Here is a 10567-nt window from a genome sequence, read left to right on the forward strand (position 1 = left end):
TTTATTTTTATTTTTTTTTCTTCTATAAACTGTTTTGACATCAAATTTTGGACGTCCATTCCTATATTAAACTCACACTAGCAAAAAATATTTTCAATAAAATAAAATGACCAAAATACCTTTGAAAATTTAAAGGGATATTTTGGTCATTATTTTTTATCGAAAAATTATTGTTAATGCTCTCTATAGGTGTTCCCCAATTAGAAGATGACATGCACCAAATTTCATATTAAAAAAAATTGTATTAAAAAAACTAAAAATAAATACTTTGAGACGTCGGATCTAAGATCAAACGGTGAGTGGCTTTCTTGATAAAAAATGGACGGCTGGATGGTAGGGAGAACATATAACTTCTATATTGTAGGGAAACATAGAAAGCTTTCCCCAAAAATAATGTAGATCGATAGATCTATGAGAACTTGAAAATCTTGAATTTGCTGGTCAAAAAATGCGTTACAAAATACACTATTTTCAAAACTTAAAATCCTTTTTTCTTTAGTGTCCATGCATATTGATGTTGGGAAGATCAATTTGAGGATATTTGGGTACCAAAACAACCTCTTCTAGTGAAAATTTTGAGGTAGGCTCGTATTTGATTGTTTAGAGCCTTGGCTCTATATAAACCTTTCCCTTTTCTATAGGGCCTAGGCTTTATGAAAACAAAATAAACCCTCACTTCAAATCCTCGTCCGGAAAGAACTTTTGGCAATAAAAATATCCACGATGGCTCTAAAATCAATTTCCAACACCGAGAATAAAAATTGAAAAATAGTACAGATCTTTGAAGACTTATTTTTTAGGGTGAGATGGACGGTCTAGATAACTTGTTATATTATATATTATTTTTTTATCTTCAAATTCTAATTTATTTTCACATCCATGGTGTTCAAGCTGAAATGATTGATGTAAAGGTTTTCCAATGCTTAAATTGCACTTTTTTTATGACTTGTGATGTGAGGCTTTATTTATTTTGATGGGGCTACAACGCTATCAAACCATTTTCCTTAAATAAAAATATTGGTGTAATGTTAAATAGTTCAAATTTCTCTTATACTTTGATAAATTTTCCTCTCTCTGTTTTGATACTCTATAGAAAGAAACTCTGTTTCTAGGGGCCAGTTCAGCTATACCATTAAAAATAGGACATTGTGCTATAATTGTAAATTCCTTAACCAATCAAGCCCAAGCTCGTGCCCCATGAAAGAAAATTACTTGGCTATTAAACAAGGGGAAGGTTTCTATGCTTCCTCTACAGCATAGAAGTTCTATCCTCCTCCTACCATCCAGCCGTCCAATTTTGATAAAGAGAGCCACTCACCGTTTGATTTTTATGGCTCAAAGTATTTTAGTTTTACTTTTTTTATACAAATTGTATGAATATGAAATTTGGTACGTGTCATCTTTTCATTGGGGCGCACCTATAAGAAATATTAAAAATAAAATTTTGATAAAATATAATGACCAAAATACCCCTTGAAACATTCAGAGGTATTTTGGTCATTTTATTTCATAGAAAATATATTTTTTATATTTTTCGCTAGTACGGGTTTACTAGAGGAATGGACATCCAAAATTTGGTTTCAAAATAGTTTATAGAAAAAATTAAAAATAAAATAGTGTAGAGACCTGACATTGTGATTTAGGCAATCTTAACCCTCCATTCAGAATGGACAGTTGGATAAAAGAAAGGATAGAGCTTCTATGTTGCAGAAAAAGCATATAAGTTTGTCCATTAAACAAATAAACTATACAATTGTCTTTTTATTTTCTACAACTTATGCTTTTTGTAAAATTGTGACTTGTATCCTTTTCCAAAAGTGTTATTTTTTATATTTAAGCATATCACTTTTCAAAAGAATTAACAAAGTCGCAAAGTCATAGAAACAAATTATAATACTTTTTTTGAAAGAGATATATTTTTCAAAGATTTAGAAGGACCACTCTTTGAACCAGCAATTCACACAGTTTCGTGGCTTTTTGGATTTAAGTAAAATAAATACTCGGCAACATTTAAGTGAACAAAATGATTAATAGAAAAAATTGGTGGAAGTAGGTTGAAATAGGTCCAAATAAAAAATTGCAAAATGCTACAATGTCTAGGCAAAAAGTAAATTGTACAAAGGGTACTCATGGCTTTTGAGCTGCGTGAAAATATATAGTTGGTGCTCGCAATCAATGCAACGCGCATGTTGCGTATTCGTTTAGTACGTTAATTTATTGCATCCTTCGTTATTATTATTATTATTTTGTTAGACAATTTTTTTAAAGAAATTTATCAAATTATCTATGAAAGACGTATTATTTATTATTTGAAAAAATAATTTTTTTTTTTTTTTAACTTTTATATGTAACGAGATCCAATAATTAAAAATATTACTTGTAAGTAAAAAGTCATATCTTTTATATTTTACAACCTTGGACCCCTTTGACTCAAAAAGTTTTACCTCAAAAAACACTGAAATGATATCTTATGCAAACTTATTTTTCTTCCTCAAAACTCTATCTCTCTTTCCCCTCTCTCCATCGTCTCTTTCTCCGAGTTATGATTTTTTCTTTCTATATTTTCCTAGGGTAATAGAAGAACCAATGGCCATTTTCTCTCTCTAGCACCACTTCCCTTTTCATTCAGCACTAGTTCTTCGTCTTCTTGTAGCTGTCGACTCCAAAAATCCAAAATCTCTCTCTCTCTCTCTCAAACTGATCTTTGTAGGCTTCTTCAAAATTAACTGTAACAGAAAGATAAAGAAATTCGAGCTTCTTTTTGGATGTGATTGAGTCTCCAATTGTTCATTTTCCCTGACACTAGAACTATAGTGGCTTCCAATCACTTCTACAGGCTTTGATTTTCTCTTTCCTTCGGTAATAGAAGAACCGGTGGCCATTTTCTCTCTCTAGCAACTTCGGGTTTTTTTCTTTTTATATTTGTCTAGGGTAATAGAGGAATCAGTGGCCATTTTTTACTGATATGGACCGTCTAATTAAGGAATTATTGTCACCTTCTTCTCCAGCTGCTCTTACTAAGAAACTAATATTTGTGCTTGCATCTAAAGGGAAAGAGCTTGTGACTTGCTCTATATATACATCGCACCTCTTGCAAACAGACCCACCAAAAAATCAAATCTATCCCCATTCAACCCAAAAAAAAATCAGCTCCATTTGTCTTGAACATGGGCTCTGATTCAGTCATGAAAATAACAGTACTTGATTTCTTTGATAATTTGATACTAGGCATTGAGAGATGGAGATGGAAAACCCTAACACGAGAGGTGCACGATGCTATGGAAGGCCCCGGGACCATGGTATTTCGAGGTTATGTACGATATTACAGTTCCTGAGTCTCTGCAGAAGGAAATGTTCTCTGCTATTAAGGAACTCTTCGATCTTCCCCAAGAAACAAATGCGAAGAATCAATTTGAGTACCCTTTCTGGGGATATACGGCACACATACCTTAGATTCCATTTTTTGAAGCCACGACGCTAGATAATTTTTAGAGAGAGTGAGAGGAGAAAGAGATGATGTATAGAGGGGAATTTTTATACAACTTTGAGTTTTAGAATGTGAGAGAGGTGGAGTTTTAGAGTGAGAGAGAGATGGACATTTGAGGAAGAATAAAAGTTTGGATGGGGTGTCATTTTAGTGTTTTTAGGGATAAAAAATTTAAGGTAAAAGGGATCCAGGGGGCTGTAAGATATAAAAGATAGAGATTTTTTGCTTAAAAGTAATATTTGCAATTATTGGGTATCATGAGATATAAAAGTTAAAAATAGGGGATAAAGAGATATTTTCCCTTATTATTTTACACATATGAAACTATTCAAACTCATAATTATATGTCTTTGGATAGGTATTTTGAAATTAAATCAAACTATATAAGAAAATTGTTAAATAGTTAATTTCTCATGGGCTTTCTCATAGGCATTTTGATAAAGTTCCCTTTGTTTAATCATTCCCAACTTCTGCTACTTGTTTCTTCTAATATTTCGCTAACATCCACCCATATATTCCTTTAAGATTAGATTTTAGAAGGTTATCCGGATATATTCCTTTAAAATTCCTGTTATGTGTGTTTGCCATTGAGAGAGAAAGAGAGCTAAAAAAAATGTTTGAAAAAATGCTAATATGGATAAGGAATCACTAGTCTAGATCAGGTTTAGCGGGTGGACAATCTCGATCCCTTTGAAATCTACTGTCCTGTTCAACCAATACAAATCGGTGATTCGGCTCATCCAAACAGTACAGTGGAGGGGAAATCCACACAATCAATATATGGTATAAATTGTAGCATGTGGATGAAACAAATGGCAAACATGAAAGGATGCAGATTTTGTAAGGCCCAGGTCTTATAAAAAATAAAAAATAAAGCCACACCTAAAAAATCTTGTATGAAAATCCGAGAGATGGCTCAAAATTTTATTTTGAGCACCAAATATGAAATTTGTAGATCAAAAAGTAGTACAGACCTTGTGGCTCTATAAATATTAGAAAATGAATGGTCTAGTTAATATACATTATTTTTAAAACTTAAAATATTATGTATTTATTACAACCATAACGATCAAGATCGCAATGTTCGCTTTGAAAGGTTTTTAGCACCATAAATATAATTTGTTGTGAGTTTTGAGGAGAGGCTTTATTTTTTTCCCTAAAGCCTCAGCTTTATTTTAACCTTTTCCAACACGAAATCGGTCCATGTAGAATTACCATGGAGCGAGAGAGGCATCATTAAATCAACATCAAAACAGTTGAGAAGGTAACTACAATGATAAAATTGGCAAAATTCATGATTCATAATACGGGAAGGGGTAAGTTTCAAAGTGGAGGGAAAATTGACCATCGTACGTTTTGTTGGGAGAAAGAGAGAGACTCATCATGCCCCGTCAATTCCTAACCGTTGCACTTCGAACTTACGGAAAGTGACTACAATAGCTAGAGAGAGAGAGAGAGAGAGAGAGAGAGAGAAATGCCATCTTTTACTCATAAAGTGGTGGCGAATAATCAAAAGTGATAGTGATGTCGAAAGGCTTTGGGTTAGAGTGAGAGAGAGGAATTGACCGAGTAGGGCCCTTGTTCCGAAGGCCTTTTAGTTAGAGAGAGGGAAGGCTTTTACTTAGGGGTGCGGTTTGTATAGTGCCGAGGCTCTAAACAATCAAAGTAAATTGTATTTTTAAATGGCATTGAGAAGTCCAGTTTCAATACTGAAAATATTTATCTTAGCTTTAAAATATATTTTTATTTTTAATTATAAAATTTTAAGTTTAAAAAATAGTGTAGATCGAACAGATCTATGAAAACTTGAAAATCATAAAAATTGACAGTAAAAAAATGCATCACAAGGTACATCATTTTCAAAACTTGAAATCTATTTTTTCTAAAATTGATGTATCTTGATGTGAAGATTATTAATTTGAATATATTTGAGCATCGAACCGAAAATTTTGAAGTATGATATAATTTGATTGTTTAGAGCCCGACTCCATATAAACTTTTGATTTTAGTCATAGAGAGAGAAAAGAGACTCCAACCAAAGTCATGAGAAAAAAAAGAGAAATTGACCCAACGTAGAGAGAGAGGAATTGCTTAGGTACGGAAAGGCTTTTAGTTAGAGAGAGAGAGAGAGAGAGAGAGAGGAGAGGGGTCGATGAAAGTGGAAAAGCGAGAGGAGAGGGGGTGGGTGATGAAAGTGGAGACAGGAATTAGCAAAGTAGGGCCCTTTCGTGCATGTTAACATCCTCGATACTTCAGGATTGTGAGGGGCCCACACAAGCAATTACACGGTCGATCGCACAAGTTTTCTCGTTACCTTGTGCTGTGGGCTACTGTTCTCCAACTTTTACGTGGTTCAGCCAATATACTCCGGGCACGTATTTCGTACGGACATGACCACGTCGGACATGGTGGGCCCGCTTCCCACTCTTATAAAAAAACACGCTTTGAGACGGATTAATAAAAAGATATATGAACATGAAAAATAATAAGATTTCAAGTCTCATGAATAGTGCATTTACAATATACTATCTACACCGTCTATTTTCAAGATTTTCATATGCTTATAGATCTACTTGATTTTAACCATATTTGAAATTTAAAATTTTATAATTAGATATAGAAATAGATTTCGAGATAATCTTAAGAACATTTTACATCAAAATTATATATCACGATAAAATTTGAAGGTACACTTTACCTCTAGGATGCATCCGTATGGCAACTGCACCGCTCGGAGAAACTCATTTATCCTTGGTTCTAATTTCTAAACAAGGTTTTTAAAATTTCCAAATGGAAGCGCCTGATTTGGATTGGGAATCGGCAATCTGGACCTCATATCCCGACTAGTTTTAAAATTTAGTTCACAAAATAGAGTGAAAATTTTTGGAGATGCAAAGTTGACGCAATAATTTGATGTCCTTAGCTAGTGGAGTTTAGGGTAATACTTGACAAATTTTTGTCTCAAATCTTTTCAAATACAATCAAATGCATTTATGTCATGACACAAAACATATGATCTTGGGAGCATACTTCGAAACAACAATACTAAACACAAGAATTATATTAGCAAACAACAAGAATTGGAACCCAAGTTATAGGGTTACCATTAGAAGAGAAAAAAAAAAGAAGACCCTTGGTACAGGATGACAGATTAAAAAAATGCAAAAATACTGACCAATCCAAAATGTTGTGTTGTACACACCAGTGAAATAATAAAAAGTTTGAAAAGGCGAAATAGAATAATCAGACCCATATATGCATAAAGAAAGCAACGAACTGCTTAAGGAAACCCAAATATTCGAACATTGCCATGAATTCTTAGATGCCTAAATTTTTAGGCGTTAATGCATCTCTCTCTTGCTCTTTATAATGATGCCTTTGGTTTAGAGAAAAAGAGGAGTTTACAATGGGTTACTCTTCCTCTAATTCTGCCTATTATTTTGAGATATATGGTTGTTTTAAAAATCATTTGTGTTTTAATCAAAGATTTGCTAACTATAGTTCTATATCTCAACTCTCAACAAGGGCGGGCAATGGGCTATGTTCTCGACCTGGCATGACCTGACTAAAAATAACTATGCTTTGGCTACAAGTGTGGCCATGAGTCGAGAGGATCTCAGCTAAGGTTGGTCAAGCTTAGTCCCGTGTTATCCTTATTATTATTTTTTTTTCGAATTTATTAGGCTCAGCCTGAGTAGTCCAGCCTCAGGCCTAGGTTAAAGTCCTTTGGTCTTGACCAGCTTGGGCCAGGTTTGGGCATGCCCTTTAGGGACCTAGGCTGGCTCGGGCTTGGGGTGGCCCGACCCAATACTAGCTTGTTGCCAGCCCTAGCCTCCACACATGTTTATCAAAATTGGATGGTCCACCTTACTCCTTTTAGTCGAAACCAATTCGACTACTGGTCAAATTTGAATGGTGGACAATCTGCCCAGTCGAACCAAACAATCAAGCCCGTTCTTCACAACAATGCAATCATCACCTCCCTTTGTATCTCTCAACTCCCTCTGCCCCCAATTAATCTGAGTACGATCAAAAAATTAAAAAATATCTACGTAATGCAAAAATATTTTATTTATTTACCAAAGGAAATTTTTTATATAAGTGTGAGGCTCTAAACAATCAAATTAAAGCGCACATAAAAAATTTCACTAGAAGAGGTTATTTCGATGCTAAAAAATCGATCATTACGACCAAGATGCATGGACATGATAAAATATAGATTTAAAGTTTTGAAAACCGCATATCTTGTAATGTATTTTTAGATCATCAATTTTCAAGTGCTCATAAATATGCCCAATCTACATTATTTTTTAAGCTTTAAATTTTATAATTAGAGATGAAAATAAATTTTCAAGCCATTACAAAGATTTGTGATACCTAAACAACATATTTCGATGCCATTTGGAGGTGTGCCCTACTTTGATTGTGTAGGGCCTCGGCCCCATAGCAAGCACAACCTTTACCAAAAGCTCCAAATAATTTTCACTATTCTTCAATTATGACCTCCTATTTCAAAATTCCAAGAGGGAAACCATCCTCATAAGACACGTGACGTGTCATGCCCTTTTAGGTGTGCTATGACGTGTGAAACAATTTTGCAAGAGTAGCGCTGACGTGTAAAGTGTCGAATACGTGGAAATAGTGCATTTATGTACGAACAATGATTTGTCGTTTTCTCAATGGCGTTATCCTGAAACCCAAAACTGCTTGATTGGCTGGTTTAAATGAAGTGACGCGTCCACTAAGGTCGACTCGTACTCGCACTTGAAGGCAATTGGGCGAGCCAGTCTTATAGATAAGCCCACTAAGCCCAACAATTTAGAGGACGGCTAGTGCTTGTTGGGGCTTGGCCTGGCTTAGAGATTAGTGCTTGGTTATTTTTAAGGGAATGGCTTATATCTGATATAGAATATTACGGAGTAAAGCTGGACCGCAAAACCTCGAGAAAATATATGTTTGGCACTCAAAAACGTTTAATTGATTACTTTGAAATGAAGGATTTTCATCATCGTAACATTTTTTTAATTAATTAGAGTCGTCTACACGAATCCTGATCCGTTATTCTGCTCGATTAAAAACATTACTTTCAATAAGAAAAAATTGAACTTTTAGCTCTAAAAAAAAAATCTTTCAATAAATTATCTGAACTATCTATTTTTAAGTATTTACACATAGGACTTCACCTCACTTTGAGATCTTTAGATTTCATGATTAGGGGCAGAAATTGATTTTTATGCCACCATTATATATGACTTTAGTTTTCAATGTCTAATGTCATTTGCAGTTATTCTATGCACTTTGCTTATTGGTGAGGATCTCAAATGGGATGTATTTATAGTGAAAATCTCAAATCCTATACTGAATAATTATAGAAAATGGATCTCCTGGGTGCCATGCCGATAGAGGCTTCACCTTAGTTGTACAGATACCCATTTTGGTGAGGCATTTTGAGGGTTCAAACGTCAAACCTTTGAAACTTGTCTTAAAATGCTAGACGAAGAAAACCTTGCCTATGTGTTGATGCCACATTATTGTACCCCATGCTGCAATACAACTAGGCATTGTGTTTAATTTGTCGGATTGTATATAGAATAGTTAAAGAGTGATTTTGATTTCTTTATATAAAAAATGAATGGTCTTATAATATATAATTTTTTAATAAATTATTTCTCAATAAATTTGAAAGGTACGTCCAAAATTTATGGTATGATTTAACTATGTGTCTGAAAATTCATGGTATGATCAAACCACCCTTCTATAAATTTATGGTATGACCAAACTACCCTTCCACATCTTCGATCTCCGAAAATTCTCTACTCTCGCAAGATGGTTTAAACCTGGAGTTTATATATATATATATATATATATATAAAATTTAATGGGGAAGACATGCCCCTACCTGTTTTGTCAAATAGTTTAGGAGTTAGTAGTTTTTTCAAATAGTTTAAAAGTTAGTATTTTTATTTTGAACAGTAGTTTAGGAGTTAGTATTTTGAAAGTGTTATTAAGGTGGTGTTAGTAGTGATTAAGATGAGAGGGTGTTACTTTTTTCTGTCTCTCTCATCTCTGTTTAATATTAAACATCATCTAAATAAATTTCTCTCTCATCTTTGTTTAATATTAAACATCATCTAAATAAATTTCTCTCTCATCTCTGTTTAATATTAAACATCATCTAAATAAATTTCTCTCTCTGACCCTCGGAATCATTAGGCTATGGTCATATCCATCTCTCTCTTAATCTTTATCCTATGATAATCTTTCTCGCTCTCTCTACCCACCGGTCAAAATGACCGAAAGTACCCTTTTTCCCCGAAGCTGCACTCCTGTACCCCTCCCTGTGCTATTTGAATAATAACCGCAAAAGAACAAAACAAAACTCAACAATAAGCCAAAAATGTCAAAAAAAAGCATTGGAAACCAACATCAATAAACTTATTCCTATGTTTTTTGGTGTTGTTTAGGTGAGATGTGAATTTTGAAAGCTGTCTTGTGGCCTTTATGTCATGCCCAACTACTGGGAATCGATCTAGATTGAACCAATTCTTTGTCAAGAATCGATGTGGGGCATATTGATTCGCACCGTTCCCTCAGTGATTTGCCTCATTTTATTTTTATGTTTCTATTTTTTTTATTTAAAAAATTTCATAAGAAACCTTAATACCCTTTTTCATTTCACTGTAAGCCCTCCAGCCTTTTACTTTTAAGCGGCATAAAAAAACCCCTCCGCATAAAAAAAACCCTGAGTAGCGGTTGATAACTTTCATTCAAGTCTTCATGGAATCATCCATACTGTTGACTTTTCTAATTCCAGTCTTCTTGAGAATCATCCCTACTGCTGACTTTTCTAGATTCTAGGATACAGGTGCAAGGTAGTAGGGTGAAAACTGGAAACCTATTTGATAAACTGTGGTGCTGGTAATTTCATCTGTTTGGCGACTGGAAAGCTGAAAACTTTATATAATAGTGCTCATTATGTATTTCATTGACAAGTTGTACCAAATGTAAATGGTCCTATAATTTATAAACACTTTCGAATATTGGAAAATGTGTGTGACATAAACTGTCAAATTGGGGTGG

Source organism: Amborella trichopoda, chromosome 9, assembly GCF_054954075.1.
Source record: "Amborella trichopoda isolate Santa Cruz 75 chromosome 9, AtrichopodaSantaCruz75HAP2 v2.0, whole genome shotgun sequence".
Taxonomy (NCBI): domain Eukaryota; kingdom Viridiplantae; phylum Streptophyta; class Magnoliopsida; order Amborellales; family Amborellaceae; genus Amborella; species Amborella trichopoda.